Source organism: Nyctereutes procyonoides, unplaced genomic scaffold, assembly GCF_905146905.1.
Source record: "Nyctereutes procyonoides isolate TBG_1078 unplaced genomic scaffold, NYPRO_anot_genome, whole genome shotgun sequence".
Lineage (NCBI taxonomy): Eukaryota > Metazoa > Chordata > Mammalia > Carnivora > Canidae > Nyctereutes > Nyctereutes procyonoides.
Genome location: NW_026575041.1, coordinates 7,207,278 through 7,224,204, shown reverse-complemented (window position 1 = coordinate 7,224,204; position 16,927 = coordinate 7,207,278). Strand labels below are relative to the sequence as shown.

Below are 16,927 nucleotides of genomic sequence, written 5' to 3'. Positions count from 1 at the left end.
ATTTCCCACACAGCCTGGTCTCCTGCTTCATTCCAACCCCTGTCTTTGGTCTGCTCCCAGGGAAGATGGTAATCTGAAGAGATCTACAGGCATCGTGTAGAGCCGGCTGTTTCTGTGCAAATCAGCCTGTTAGTTAAGGCATCCAGAGGGGTTGGCCTAACCCTCCATCCTTTCCACCTTCAAATTCTATCATTCTGAGGTTCAAAGCAGGTCATGCCAGCTTGAGAAGGCCTCAAACCCATGCGGGGGAATTTGAGATAATTCTGTAAGCAAGGGGACTTTTCCAGTAAAAACCCAGTAAATAGAAGCAGAAGTACTGGCACAGGGCAGAGGAAGACAGAGTGCCATCCATTGTGGAAGAGGACCCTGTCATAAGCAGAGTCATCATGGATGAAAAGGGGTGGTGCGGTGAGGTAGTACACGAGTACATGCTGTCACTAGGAATGATGAAGGACACATGGGCCCCCACTTGTTCAGCAGAAGGGATCTGAGCATGGATGGAACATTCAAGACTTTTGAATTTTGCAGAAATAAGTAATCAGGAAGACGGTAGTCCCTCAAAAGGGAGGTCTACTTAAATATCTCGAGCTATAATAAGCCTTCTTTGCTATGCCAGGTCTCTGTTCCCCTTGTAAAGATGAATGTAGAGAATTTCATGGCTCTAAGGCCGAGTTGCCATACATGTTTCTTTTCTCCAAGTGATTGGTTAGTTGTTGCTTCCCAGAAAGCCGTGTTAAGAAGGATCCTGAGGCTATATTCAGGCCCAGTGGGAAAGGGTTTCAGTTCGATTATGAATGTCTGTCATGGTCACCGAATAGACACTATTGATGACATACCAGGCATTTGCCATCCCTATTGTGGGTCAGTGGGCAAAAGGAATAACCAGAGTGGGAGAAGCCAGAGCCCACCCAGACCCAGTAGAAGGTAACTGGGTTACAGGTGGGGACTGTGAAAGTCCCAGCACCATCACTCAGCATGAAAGTTTCTCTCTGGCGCCCAGGCTGTGTCCCCACTAACCACTAGTGCAGCTCTTGTCTTCGACTGACATTGTTATATTTCCTAAATGAGTAGACTTCCAAACAAGCAGCGTCCCTGTTTATCAGGAATCAAGTCATTTACTGCATAAAGACATCAGCTTGCATTGAAGTCTTAGGTTTATACTGCGTAGCCTGATTCAGGGAGAAAGAATAAATCTTTGCAGAACTGCACACACTCTCTGCTGTTTTACATCCCATGGGCTTCTTCCTCTCCCATGGAATAAGAATATGGGGTCAGTGTTCAGCAGTCTAAATTTAGATAGGATCTACTAGGAGGTAGTGAACTCCCTGTCATAGGAAGGGTACAAGTAGAGCTCAAGGACCATAGCAAGGATAAGATTCAAGTTTTTTTCCAATGGATGGCTTTTAATTTTCCTTCCAAAACTGAGAGTCTTTGAATCCATGATTTTGTGAATTTTTGTATTGTGAAATTTTGTTTTTCGTTCAGCAAACCATTAAGAGTACCTGCTTTGGGCCAGGCACTGTGCTCAATGTTAGGGCTAAAGATAGGGTCCCTGCCCTTGAGTTGTCTGTAACTTAGAAGAGGAGACGGCTACATCAGCAATGAATTGAGGCAGATCAGGGGCCATGGAATGCCCAACACTGAGAGCACCAGGGGAGGCCCCCTGGGGAGGGCGAAGATGCGGCCAAACCCGTGTCTCAGAGTTAGCCAGCAGTAAACACGCAGAGAGCAGACGGCAAACCCACGGAAGTTTCCAACTCAAGAGAGGACAGTGTGGTGGTAAGGCTGTTGTCTGTGTTTGAAGCATTTGAAGGGTATCAGAGTTAATGCAGCAGAGTTTGGTTAGATTGGGAAGATCACCTTGGAGGCCAATCTTACAGACCTCCCTGGATGGGCAGTGGGGAGCCATTGGAGGGTTTTGAGAAGCAGCAGGATGTAGTCAGACTTTTAGGAAGATAAGAGTAGAGGAAGGAAGGATAGGCCCTATCGCAATAAATAGATCAGGAGAAGCCGAGGGCCTCAGCTGAGACCGTGGGAGTGTAGGTGGAGAGGAGGCGTAGGTCGATTTAGGAGAATTGTGTCTCCTGTTACGAGTGGTCAGTCTACTGATAGCCGTCCTGCCCAGAATAAATACTTCCTTCTGATAAAACCCTCTCTCAGCAGAAACAGTAAGACTGGACCATAGATTGAATATCCAAGGACCAAGTCAGACAGGCAAGGCTGGGGTGTTCCCTTTGTTTGCTGGAGACTCAGAGCTTACACCCAGCCTCGGACCACCCTGGATTCCATTTCCAGCTCTGCCACCCAGGTGAACAGGCGCTGTTCACCCTTAGGCAATTCCCTTCTCTCTCTGAACCTTAATTTCCTCATCCAGAAAATAGCCGAGACCCAACACCTCAGGAGGCTGTGAGTAAGGCTGGAATAAGCCGATGCAGGTGAACAGGTGGCAGGTGCAAGGCTGGCCCTACGTCTCCTCGAGGGCTGGGGTGGGAGTCTTGGGGCTTGGCTCCTCCAGCTACTGGGGGCAAAGGATGAGTGCCTTGTTGCTTGGCCATCATCACAGGCCATGATGACTAACTCATAAGGAACTATCAATTATTAAAAATCAAATTAATTGTCTCAGCCGAGCACAAATATCCTTAACAAAGACTTTTCCAGCAGACCAACTGATCTAATCAACAGGCACGAGCACAGATATTTAATTAGATTTTTGATGAAAAATTGTGTTTAATTTCAAGTATAATCAATTATTAATTACTGTAATGAGTGAGTCTGACTGGGTTTACTAATTAACTCATTTAAAAATTATGAATAACCTTTTCATTTGTAATTATTTTCTACATCCTATCATGCTGCAGATAAGAATTGTATCACTTCACCAGCACCGGGGTGGCAGGTGGGTCGGGGAAGGCAAAAATAGGGCGGGAACTTTCTCTGCTATCTGCTCAGGGCTGCCATATCTGGAGGGAACCCTGACAGATCCATTTGACATTCGGCTTTTAGTTTGAAAGTTTCCGTTCATTTGCAGAGACATCTGCAGTTACTTTCCTAGAAAGATGGAAAAATCGCAAGCCAGCATTTACCACCCATCAGGGCTACAGGGCCTGGAATCTAGCCTCTGGGCCATCCTTCCCCGCCCTGGGGGATGTTACTTGGCTACTGTAGCTTGCGAGGACCCTTAAGAATCCTGGGGCACCCTGCCAGAAATAAGATGTGTATTTTTGTCTCCAAAGGACACCTTGCTCAGAGAGGTAGCTACTGACCGTGAGTGCCTCACTTTACTCACCCATCCTCCCTGTGAAGGTTTTAAAGTATCTGAATACTCTGCTATTTTTTTTTTTTCTGAAGACAAGAGATCTGTTTGCAGAATAAAATAAGGAGAGCACAACATGAGGGGAAGATTAGTTAAAAGTTCAAACCGTGAAACTCATACAGCCACAGCAGTAATGCTTTATTTTATAGCAGCTAATTGGTTTTAAAACATTTTCACCACAAAAGACAGTGCAGTGTAGTGTAGTAAAGATAATAGGGGCCACTTTTATTGTTAATAATTAGCTGTGATTGTGTGCTGCCCCCATGCACCTCCTTCTCATAGCACTTTGCCTGTTTCCTTTTTTTTTTTTAAGATTTTTTTCTTATTTATTTATTAATGAGAGATACAGAGGGCGGGGGGAGGGAGGGAGAGACACAGGCAGAGGGACAAGCAGGCTCCGTGCACCGGGAGCCCGACGTGGGACTTGATCCCAGGTCTTCAGGATCAGGCCCTGGACTGAAGGCAGCGCTAAACCGCTGAGCCACCAAGGCTTCCCTGCCTGTTTTCTCATTGTACTCTCCTAATGGCCTTATGAATTATTCTCCCCAATTTACAGATGAGGACACTGAGACCCAGTGAGCTGGAGTAAGTCATCACCCTCACCTGGTAATTGGCAGGACTGTGGTCGACCCAGCCCCAGGCAGTCAGATGCTGGGGCCAATGATTTTAATTTTTTTTCTCTTTCGAGTTCACAATCTTTTTTTATTTTTTTTAAATTTATTTATTTATGATAGTCACAGAGAGAGAGAGAGAGAGAGAGAGAGAGAGAGAGAGAGGCAGAGACATAGGCAGAGGGAGAAGCAGGCTCCATGCACCGGGAACCCGATATGGGATTCGATCCCGGGTCTCCAGGATTGCGCCCTGAGCCAAAGGCAGGCGCCAAACCGCTGCGTCACCCAGGGATCCCTCGAGTTCACAATCTTAAACTTTATATGCTGACTTTCCCATCATAGTAGTTGGTATTTTGAGTTTTTGCTGTGTGACTGGTATTGGTCCAAGTCCATTATGTCATCTCTCTGAACACTCACAATAATTCTGTGAGATAGGTTTTGTTTTCTGTATTTTCTAGAAGAGGAAACTAAAACTCACAGAAGTTAACAACTTGCCAAGGGTCATACTACCAGTAAAAGACATAGGATTTTAAAGGCCTTGCTCTCAGCCACTATGATGTAGGTTCAGGGCTTGAACACATAATGTAGAATCAAAAGACCTTACTCAGGCCCACCTCTATCACCTGCTATGCAAACTTGGGCAAATTGTTTAACTTCTCTGAAGTTCAGTTTCCACTCAGATTCCTTATGGCTCTGATAGTGAGTGTGGCTGGAATGATCACCCCATTTCACACAGGAGAAATTTGTAGCAGTGTGGTTGGAAACATGGGCTCTGAAACTGCTTTCAAATCTCAGCTCTGCTGCTTACATGCCTTGTGACCTTATGCAAGTCTATTTAACCTCTATCAGCCTCAGTTTACCCATCTATAAAATGGGGGTAATAATAGTGGTTCCTTCACAGGGTTGCTGCAAAATTCCAGTGAGATCATTTGCACAGGGGTACCTCGGTGGCTCAGTCAGTTAGGTGTCGGACTCTTGATTTTGGCTCAGACCTGATCTCAGGGTCATGAGATCAAGCCCCGTGTTGGGTTCTACACTAAGCATGTAGTCTACTTCGGTTTATCCCTCCCTCTCCCTTTGCCCACTCTCTCTCTCTCTCAAATAAACAAATCTTCAAAAAAATAATTTCATAAAGTATTTAGGCTACTGCCTGGCACTGTAGCACTCAATAAAAATTAGATACTATTATTATAATTGATAGTATTGTTAGCACTGTTAGCATCACGTGTAGAAGAGTATTTGTAAGTCTTGCCTGAGAATTCGGACCAGCCTTGTCTCTTTGCAGTGCCTACGGGCTTTCTGGTCTGTTTTAGTCACAAGGGCAGCTGACAACTAGGGGGACCTGTCAGAAAACATTTGTAGGGACGTCTCGCTGTTCCAGGGAAGCAGCCGCAAGAAGAATCATTACCAAAAAGTGCCTCACGTCATTTCTATAACTAGGACAAAAGTTGATTTTTGCTTCACTGACAGTTGCCTCTATCCAGCTAAAACTGACAGGCTCCCTGGCGTTCTGGATCTCTCTGTGAAAAGCAGACACGGAGTGCCACAGAAAAGCTGCGGATTAATATCTCGAGGACTCTCCAAGCACCTGTCTTGCCCGATAGGCCTTTGGAATAAGAGACGAAAAGGGCTTGCTAATGATACAAAAAGCAGGACTAGCTTTACACTGAAATGGAGACCAGAGGTTAGCCTGGGACAGTGTCTCCTCCACCCTGCAAAGAAGGGGCGCCATCCACTGTGATTTCTCTAAGGCAGCAGGGTGTTATGATGGGAAGAGAGGACTGGATTCAGCCTAAATCGCAGCTCTGCCACTCGCCAGCTGTATCAACTTTTGGAGCCTTGGTTTCCTCATCTGCAAAGTGGAGAGAGTAATAGTGCTCCCTTCATGAGGCTGTGGCACCACACGCTAAATGAGTTGATGTTGAAAACACACTGGGCACAGCACATAGGAGGGTTCCCTTGCTGGTGACCTTGGGAGACTGATGATGGCCTACCTTGGACCTTAGTCATCCCAGCCCAGGATGGGGTGGGAGGAGATGATCCCATCAAGTCCTTCCCAGCCTACAGATGGCTGCCTGTAGGAAACTGAACCCAGACGTGAAGGGTGACGTTGCAGGCGGGGGTGCTGGAGCAGCCTCTGCATAACTACTACTACAACATGCTCAACAGTGATGAAGGAGTTTTTTTTTTTTTGTTTTTGTTTTTTAAAGTAGGTCACATTTTCACCTCCACCAGCAGCTGATTTTGAGTTGGGAAAAAAAAAAAATCTGAGCCCTTGGATAAAGCGGTGTTAGTTTCAGGGAGAATGTTGCTAAGTTCAATTGCTGCTTTACATAAGGCAGCTCTGAGAGAGTGCTGCTTGCTGGAATATTGCACTTCCTGGTCTGGAAGAGCCTGGATCATCCAGGTCTTGAGATTATCTGGGCAGTGTTGATGGAGTGGGTTGGAGCACTGAGTATGCCTTGTGTAGACCTGTGCGGGCTCCCTCACGACGTTTGCCCATCCACCACGCAAACCTGACTTTGGGCTGGCAGCACTCCAATTAGGGGAGGTTATTAGGCATCCCTTCTCTTCAGGGCCTGTTCTCCACTGCATATTCAGTCTCTGGCACAAAGCCGGGCACGAGGTAGCTGTGCTCATTGAGAGTTGGTTGAGTAAAAGACCTTGCAAGACGGTAAAATCTGCCAAGGGGTATTCTGAGAAGAAGAACAAGATAAGCAACAGCACGATGGCAGAAATGTGCGTTGTGTGCCTGGGAGCTCAGGTGCAGGTGAAATGGACGTGAACTGAGTGGAGAGATTAGAGCCAGAAGCCAGGGTGACTGGGCACCCCCTTCCCTCACTTACCTGCACCTGGTTCTGCCCCACGCAGTCTCATCCCAGGTTCCATCTGCATCATAAAGCACCAGCCTGTTGCACTTGGGCCTGGCTGTTATTAGTGAGCAAGACGGCTCATTTTCCCTCCTTTCGCTTCGACTTCACATCAGGCCTTTTGGATAGAAGCCATAGATTTAGCTTTATAGCCCAAAGAATGGGAAATGGAGATGATTGAACTTGATCTTTTAGGGGGAGGAAAAAGTGATAAAGATACAGGAGCCTGTATTAAAGCTTTTCTCTCCGAGATTGATTCCTTCATGCTGCTCGGTGGGAATTGTTAATAGCAAGATATATATAGATTGTTCTCTTTCTAACAGACCTCAGACAAATATCCTCCAACCCCCCAAAATGAGGACTTCAGGAGCCCAGCATGGCTGTCTGCAGACATCTGAAGTGCCACCATGCAGGAGAGGGGGGTGGTTTGCTCTGTGGCACTGCCAAGGCCAGAACCAGGCCCTCAGGGTGAAGACGGCAGGAAGGCGGATTAGGGCTCTGTGGGAGAAGGCTTGTCTGACAAGACAGCTGAGTGTCTTGTCAGCTGAGTGGAGTGGGGGCTGCTTGTGTCTAGAATGGGAGAAGCAAGGCTAGGTGCCCAGACCCTACAACCCAGTGGATCTTGTTTGTATCAACCTTCTGCCATTACTTTGCTGTAGTACATGAGCAAGGACTGAATCTCCTCAAGGTGACTTTCGTCATCTGTCCTGGTTCTCAGCCTCTGGCAAACACTCACCCATTCCCTTTTGGTAGTATGGTTTTTCAGAGGTGTAGTAAAGAGGTGATTTACTTACTGGATTCAGAATCAAACTCTAAGATATGAAAGGGTTGAGAAAACTAAGATAGAATTCAGAATTCAAGATGGCAGGGCAAACAACAGAAACATGCTAGGGTTTTTTGTGTGTTGTACTGGATATTCTGGAAGGATAGCAGTGAAGGGCCTCCGTGCAGCCGGCATGAATGCACAGGTTTATGTTCTTCTGCCATTTTTATGGACCATTTTTTTTTCTGCACACATTTTTAAGCATTGATACAGTTCCCATTCTCATCAAGTTGAAGAGTTCCATCATATTTGTGCCATTACTGTATCATCACAGTCCTGTTTCTAGCTGTTCACTATTATAAATAACGCTTCCATGAACATCTTTGTACATCCTGCTCTGTTTTCTCTTCTTTCAATTATTTTGTTCCAAAAGAAAGATTTCTGGGTCATGAGGGGTCACAGTTTAAAGCTCTTGTTACTCACTGCTCTGTAGAAGGGTAGGACTGAATTCCGGGGTTCCTAGCAGGTGCCCAGTTTCCCCACAGTCCCACCAGTGTGGGGCTTTGTGCCTGACCTTGAGTAAGCTGGTTCAATGGGTGGGTGGCAAAGGATGTTACAAGTGGTTTTGAGATGCAGAGAAGCTACAGGGGTCTTCATTCTTAAAGGGATTTCCACCCCCTTTCTTTGTGTCTGTTCCTTTCTGAGAGCTGAGCTCACACATCCCTTCCCCAGTGAAGCTCCTGATCTCCTCCCACTAAGTCAGGACCCTGGTTATATGCTCTTCTCATGCTCATGGTGCTGACCACAACTGCAGCTGACCATCGTGTTATGGATCCGTTCGTGCCCATGCCTACTGTTAGACTGTAAGCTCCATGAGCCCACAGAGTATTTCCATCTTGCTCAGTGCTGCAGGCACAGTTTCTTGTACAGGATCAGCACGACGTAGCATGTGTTCAGCAAAAGTCTGTTGAAGGAGAAGAAGTGTGGGCAGGGGTGGCAGGAAGGTGTCCAGGCCAGAAGCTAACCACTGTTCCAAGGCATGGAGTGGAGGGAAAGGAAAAGATAGGCCTAGAGGCATATGCTCACACAGGGAACAGAGAGGGAAAGTCTAGAGGCGAGGAGATCATATGAGACAGAAAACTGGCTACTGGAAGCTGAGTGGGGAACACTGCTGGCCCTCCTCTGCTCCTGGCCCGCTCTGAGCCTCCACTTCCTCGCTGGGAATGTCAACAGAAGGCTGTTGGAGGGAGGCTATTTAGCAATCGGGGACCTAGTTCTTTCTGGTCAATGAAATCTTCTTTCCCTCTTCTTCTGGCAAACAAGATGTGTTAAATTTGAGGGCCAAGCAGTCCTGAATTTGGAAATGTTGTCTCAGAAAAGAGTTGAGTTGTCTAGTATAATCATGTTTTGTATTATGCACCAGCTCTTGCACTTGACCCTGGCCCCATGGGTGGTTTCAGGGCTCCTGGAGAGGCAGTATGGCCATGGTCAGTTAATAAGTAACCCCAAGGGACACCTGGGTGGCTCAGTGGTTGAGTGTCTGCCTTCGGCTCAGGGCGTGATCCCAGGGTCCTGGAATTGAGTTCCATATCAGGGTCCCTGCAAGAAGCCTGCCTCTTCCTCTGCCTATGTCTCTGCCTCTCTCTGTGTGTCTCTCATGAATAAATAATTTTTTTAAAATCTTTAAAAAAAAAAAAAGAAGTAGCCCAACCCTTCATCCAGGGTGCTCTGTCCACACCTTCACCCTGGAAATATGGAAAAGAAGTCAATTTTACAGATTTTTAGCATCCTTGGAAAGGATTTGTCCCCCACATCCCTATCTTTATTCTAGACTAATTACTGTGAGATAACATAATTTAATTGCACTTAGGTGCAGAGAGAAGGCAAGAAGGGTCTCCCTGATGGCTGTTGTTGCACCACCATGAATACTGAGCTTGTGGAGAGGACAGGTGCACAATCAGGGCTGTGATTGGGACTATAGGCGCAGGACCCCAGTGAGGAATCAGAATCAATGAAGCAGCTCTTCATTGTAGGGAACAGGGAGGGGGGCAGAAGAGGAGAGATGCTGTACAAAGCACAGTATTTTTTCTTCCTCCTATCAGTAAAACAACAAAATCACAGCTAAACAGCTTCATCCTTTAAAGACAGCAGTACAGTTAATAGCAAGAACACAGACTCTGGACAGAACAAGGCCTGCATTCCAGCCACAGCCCATGCAAGCCTTTCATCCCTCTGAGTCTTGATTTTCTCCTTGGTAAAAATTAAATTACTATCTAGGCAGTATTTTGAGTGTTAAGTGAGAAGGCATCTGCAAAGGGTCCAGTCCATGAGTGGCCCATAGCGGGTATTCATATAATGCCGTTTTGACCCTTCTGGGCAGCAGGATCACCCAGAGGTTTTAAACCCTCCTGAGAGGATTCAGCTGCCAAGAACCATCCCCAGATGCAGGGATTTCAGGTAATCTGAGATTAAAAGAAGGCGCTTCCCTAAACTCAGGTTTGAAAGGGCAGAGTGTTCAAAGAGCCTGCCTGCCGGGTTGTGTCCTGGGCTGTGAGGGACGGACAAAGCCAGATAAACTAGCACCAGTGCTTTGAGTCATCCTCAGTTTTGTGGCGAGCCAGATGTGTAAGGAGTTGATGGCAGTACTAGACAGATGATAAAAGCATGTTACTGGAGTTTGAGCCTTGTCCCTGTGGGAGCCCGAAGGAAAGAGCAATTCATTCTAAGCAAGAAGATCAGATAAAATTTCCCCAAGGCATTGAACCTTATAAATCAAGTAAGATATTGAAAGAGAAGCTACGAATGGCTTTCTGGAAGATGGAACAGCCTCGACAAAGCCAGAGGACGGTAGATGGAAGCATTGGCTACCTGAGGTGCCTTTGTCAGAAGACCGTGTGTTAAAATGTCCACTGGTGCATTTGACTCACCTGCCGGCCTCAATCTCTATTTCACGAAGACTCCTGAATGTAGAAGCACAGAAACCACAATGACCACAGGACACCGGCTGCCTTCCCCCTTAGAAGAGAGGCTGTATGAGGCCACTGCATAGTAAATATTTTACCTTCCTGTGAGGCTTTCAAACCCATTGATCCTCTCCAGCAATCTGTGCACAGAATAGAATTCCCAACTGCATTTCCTTGTCCTGCAAGCCCAGATGTGGGGAGTGAGGTTGGCTGCCATTAAATAGCTTGTCCAGCTGGAAAGAGGGGTAAGTAAGAGAACTGGGCCTAGAAGCCAGATTCCGATTTCAAGTCCTCTGTTCCTTCTATAGACCAAGCTGCCTCTCAGAGTTTCACCCTGATGTCCTCCTCTATGGCTGTGCTGCATACCTGGGACTCAGAGCAAAAACCAGGGCCTTTGCCATCTTGGCTGTGGCTTGCCTCTGCCTCTGCCCCTAGCTCTCCTCCCTTGACTTTACCTGATGTACCGTTACCATGTCCTGGCACGTTTTGAGTGTTACATGCATTTTCCCATTAGATCTTCTCAACAGCTTACTTATCCAACAGGTATTCATCAGGTGGCAGCCATGTGCCAGGTACCATTCTGTTTTCATCTCCATTTTATAGACGAGAAACTGATGCCCAAGCAGGTTAAGTCATTTGTCCAAAGCCACATCACTGGAAAGAGAGGGAGCCAGGCCTTATCCCCTAGCACTGGCCCTCTTCCCACTGTGCTCTTCACTCCCGCAGCTGGGGTGGGTCTGGGACAGTGCACCTGACCAGAACTGCTGAGAGGATGCAGGGAGTGCCTTACCAACCAGAGAAGCTAAATTACTTTCTTATGGAAGCAGAACTAATGTCCACCTGTCCTGAGCCATGCCGTGGGCCAGGATTGCCATGTACCTGTGGCACTGAGTAGCTCTGTGACTTGTACCAACATGCTTCAGGACTGGAGAGACCAGGAGGCTCAGGTGACCTCAAGGGGTCTCAGTACGCATGACTCCCTGAGCCCCAGCCCCTCGTGCTATCTGATTCCGCTGTGCTTCAGGCTTCATCTGGCCTGAGTCGATTGTCACTGGTGTAACATTGTGCAGAAAGCTCTTCCTGCTGGGGTATGGCAGGCAGCTACATTTATCATCCCTTCTAGCTGGAGTTAGCTTGTTCACAGTCTGCAATGGGGAAAGAGGGAAAAGGCCAGTATCATTAATTGCACCGTGGCCTCCATTTCATCCCAGTGTCCTCGGTTTTACCAGCTGGGCCGCCTGTGGAACTCTACAGCAAGACCTAGTCATTGGGCTCCTGTGTCTGTCTCAGCCTCTCTGTGCCTCTGGTTACATGAGCACACTCATTACTCCACCCAAGTGTGCTTGCAGAACTGGTGTTTGAGGGGAGATGGAGTGGAAGGTGGCAGAGGTTAAATGAGGATTTTAGAAGAAGTAGCATTTGCGTTTATCTGAGAACTGAACACTCTTCTTTTGCAACTCGCTGATGTCTTTGTGTGGTGCACCGAGTCCATTATGTAACACTGTTCATATACCAGATGGTGTAGGTCTGGGGCGGCACTGGATGCCTCATTTACAAATCTTTGCAATAGTCCGTGTTTTAAACTTGGAGTGTTCTTTCTTTCATTAACTTTGAAACACCATGATCAGAAAGCCTTATATTTTTAGTGTACTTCCTAATCTATAAGGGACTTCCATTAAATGTAATTCTTACAAGAACGAGGAGATGGCTTTGTATTACTTCCATTTCTCTAGATGAAAACACCATAAGTCCGAGTGGCTAGGTGACTTATCTGCTGACACATAGCTAATATGGGCCAGAGCTGGGAGCCTGGCTGTCTCTACAGATCTGCTCCACTGAGTACATAGGTGGACAGCAGAGCCAGCGAGGGATGGGAAGCACATGGACATGCATTGTCAGGGCAGTGTGCATGGGAGAGGGACTGAGATCATGATAAGGGCCTCAGGCTGGGCAGGAGAGGACAGAGGTCATCTCTGGCTCAGGATAATGAAGGTATCTACACAGAAGAAGGTGATACTTGAAGTAGGCCTTGAAGGGTGGGAGAAAGTTTTTTTAAACAAGAAGGGCAGTGGCCGTTCCCACATTAGAGACATTGCATCAGCAAAAGCTTGGAGGCTGGATGGACAGGTGTGTTCAAGGGATAGGAGAAATCACAAAGGCTCAGACTCCAGAGCAGATAAGCAGTGAGACATGTCAGATGCTGCGCTCAACAAACACATACAATGATCTTGGAAAATTGTGTCTGTTTCAAACAGATATGACCTTAAGTTTCTGTCCTCAGGAAAATAGTGCCAACAGAATTTGAGCAGTAAGTCTGGTCCATATCAAGAGATTTGCCCTTTTTTTTTTAATTTCCATTTTTTGTCATTTCCACAGTTGTACATCTCATCAGAAAGGCAGCATGCGGGATCCCTGGGTGGCACAGCGGTTTGGCGCCTGCCCTTGGCCCAGGGCGCGATCCTGGAGACCCGGGATCGAATCCCACGTCGGGCTTCCGGTGCACGGAGCCTGCTTCTCCCTCTGCCTGTGTCTCTGCCTCTCTCTCTGTGACTATCATAAATAAAAAATTAAAAAAAAAAAAGAAAGGCAGCATGCATAATGGTTAGCATAGGTTCAGGACAATCTGGGTTTGACTCAGATCTGAGGTTATTCTCCGCCTCTTATTAAACATGTGATCCTTGGGTAAGCTGTTGAATCTCTTTGATCCTGTTTCCTCATCTTGCAAGTGAGGGTAGTAATACTACCTACCTTGTGGAGCTTCATGCAGATTAAATGATAGTGTGTTTATAAAGCACTTCATGCAGTGCTAGGCACAGGATAGCCTTCAGTTAACAATAGTGGCTCTTGGTTTTATTTTGTTTTGTTTTTTTGGATGTTGTTGATGTTGTTGTTTTTAAGGACTTCATTTACTCATGAGAGACACAGAGAGAGGCAGAGGCATAGGGAGAGGGAAAAGCAGGCTCCCCATGGGGAGCCCGATGGGGGACCTGATGCTGGGACCCCGGGATCATGCCCCAAGCTAAAGGTAGACACCAACCTCTGAGCCACCCAGGTATCCCTGACAGTGGCTCTTGTTCACTTGACCATCACCATCATCATCATCACCGTGGTGCCCAGAACTCTGTGCTGCCTTAAACTTCCTAATTGAAGGGCTCAACCAAACCAGAGGTCTGTGTATATCAGAGAAGGAAAAAGGAACTCACATGTATTAAGTGCCTTACTCTGTGCACAGATGAGGGCAGGGAAACAGGAAACAGGAAATGTGGTGTGATCCCAAAGAGCCAGAAATCGCCCACCCTGGAGCAGAAGACTGGGAAGCTGGGGGAGGTGAGGTAAAAGAGTGACATCACGCACTCTGTTCTGTGAGATTTTAAAATGCTTTTTCAAAATGCTTCTTATTATAAAGTAATATTATCCCAAGCTACAAATCTGCGTGGCAGGCTACACGTTAAGCAGTCCGCCCTCATTCCTCTTGCCAAAGTGAATGTTCCAGAGGGAAAAGACCTATCCTAATAATACATACACAAATTAAAACTCCATTTAGAGGTACTGTGGGAACCACCTTCTAATTGACTTTGATCCCAGAAAAAAAAAAAATCTGTTAACACAGTTGGTATGCCAGAGGAAATCAGGAAATGGGAGGGTTGTTCTGTGGAGCCCTGTGACAGTAAGTCCTACTAGTGATGGAAATAGACCCTTGGTGACAAGACTTTCTTCCTCCTTCAGCTCCTGAGCCTTAACCAAACCCACGTTGTCCTCCTGTCCCCTGGGACAGTTGACTTCGAGAAGGAGCTAGTGATGCCTCATGCAGGAGAGGCAGGTCTTTTGCTAAATGGAGTCACCTTCATACAGAAAAGCTTTAGACCACCTGTGAGTAGTGCTGACGCTCACTGGGATGCAAGTTCTGCAAAGACGGAGATGGTACAGAGATTTCCGCCAGCCTTTCCCCTCCTCTTGGGAATGGCAGGCACTTCCCAAAGCCTGGTGCTGTTCTGCATGTTTATTCTGATCAGGGCTAACAGGAAACCTGTCCTGCGCCTCCCTGACAATAGTCTGAGAAATACTCAGGATTTGTTTTCGAGTCTTGGTGCTGCCATGATGAATGGTGCAATCCGAGATCATTCTGGAGCTCCGGCTGTCTGGAGATACGAGATGAGACTAATGTCTATTTTGTCACTGTGTTCTGAGGTACCTAATTTATAACACAGAGTTACTAGTAATATCTTTCGTAAAAGTTGTGAGATTAAATGATACAACAAATGTGAATTCTCCAGCATTCTGTCATGCACTTGGTGCAGTTTTGGTAATTGGGAGCTGTTACTCTTTTAATGATAATCCTAATTGTGTCTGCCCCCTTCGTTTCTTCCCTTTCTTCCTCACTCCCTTGGGCGTGGTGCCAAGGGGCAGAAGTGAAAGGAATAATCCCCACCCTGAAGGGAAGGCCTCATGGTGGCCTGATGAAGCCTGTCCCAGGGATTCGTTCCCTTTACATAAGGCTCAAGGGTAGGACTGACTCCTCTGATCTGGGAATGTGGTGCCTGATGGGAGAACAAGCCTCCAGGATGGTTTTCCTGCTCTTACAGGATTTCCTGCCGTCACGTAGCAGGAAGAGCTCTGAACCAGGAAGCTAGGCACCTGGACTCTGTGCAGTCCCAGGCTCTGCCCGGAGGCTCTAGCCAAGTCTGGGTCTCCTCTGTGCAGTGATTCAGGGCCAGATCCCATGACTGTAAGTTGCATCTTAGCAACACCCCCCAACACCACAGCAACAACTTGGGTTTCTCAGCTCTCTCGAGAAAAACCCCTACCTCACTTTTGCAGGGAAAACCTCACTATACAGTTACAATGATGAGGATGACGATGACGATGATGAAAATGATACGAACAAAGAGGGTCATCTATTTAAGAAGATACCAAGTGCAGTAATCTCATGCAATAGATTCACAACTCTCGGAGCCAAGGATCATTGTCACCATTTTAGAGATGAGGAAGCAGAGGCCCCAAAGAGTTAAATAACATCGACTGCCTCACATCACTGTGAACATGAGGACCAGAGAAGGAACACAGGGCTGCCTGTGCTCATGACCGCTGCACTTCTGTGCCTCCCGTCTCCTGCACTCAGGCAGCAGCACGTCACTGGGAGTGAGGCAGGGAAAGCTCAGAGAAGTGGGCTGATATCATTCCAAGGGTTGGTGGAGGTGACCAACCGCTAAATTAGTTATGTATAGGAGAAGTCTCAATAGAGCCTACCGGGTGAAAGGTGTCCAGAAAAGACAGCTTTCTTATTCTATTATTGCAATAATGACAGTTTATTCTATACAAATTAGATTCCAGCTCTGATTCCCCCACAACTTGCCATGTCACCAGGTTTTTGGTGCCCTCCAATTATATTGCTATTTCTCCTCTACATTGATGGTGGGAGTGCCTGTTTCCCACTTCTGTGGCTGGCTGCACTTGAGCTTCTTACATATGCCCAATACTGCCCCCTACACACACACACACACACACACACACACACACACCTTGATTTACAGAAATATTGAACAGCTGCCAGCAAACTCTTCCCCACAGCATTACATGGAGCAGAAAAATGATTAACTGCACCAGAGTCTATTCTCCAGAAAACACTTAATTTGGGGGTGAGAGACAGTAACCCTGATTGTTGCAGTCAGGTTTATCCAGAGACAGGAAGAAAAGCAATATATTTACTTGATTTAAAATTAGCCCCACGTAGTCACCAGTGGGATCCTGTCAGGTTTCTTTACAGTGATTCTGCTTTTAAAAACTGTTTTATCCATTGGGCAAATATCTCTAGTTCCTATGCCCAAAGTCTGTCAGCTAATGGAAGCATGATAGAAAAGGGCCCTCAGTGTGAAGAAGTTTGCAGCTGGCATGGAAAGGGAATTAGGGAGATATGCGGAAAGAAGAAAAAGGTGATAGAGCTGACTTAAACACATTGTCCAGCAGACAAGCAGTTAGAAGAATCAATCTAGCAAAATGACGAAGATGAGGACAGCTGCCGCTCGCTGAGCTCCCACTGTGTGCCGGGCACTGTTCTAAGCAAATTACATGCATTATTTCATTTACTCCTTTGAGATCGATCCCACTAGCTTCATTTTATAGATGAGGAAACTGAGATTCAGAGAGGCAAAATAATTTGCCCAAAGTCATGAAACCAGTAAGTGACCTGGCTCTGAGTTCATGTACATATGATCTTGACCATGGGCATCAGCCATGCCTCCAGTAGTCGGTATGTGGAAGGCCAGGGGCCCCATGCTTTGTCCCTGAGAACTCCCCTTTACAAACTGTCTCCGAACAGCAAACCTGGCTACGCTGTCAAGAGAGGCTTTGCCTTGAACTATCTTTAATTTTAACTTAACTTCAGGCATTTTAACTTACTAGCAAGGTGA

General features: G+C 46.7%; 1 protein-coding gene across 9 annotated transcripts in view; it reads left to right on the top strand.

Moving 5' to 3' along the window:
- The window catches only part of TENM4 (teneurin transmembrane protein 4), a 733,541-nt gene that overhangs the window by 515,216 nt on the left and 201,398 nt on the right, over positions 1–16,927 (top strand). The window lies entirely within an intron of this gene.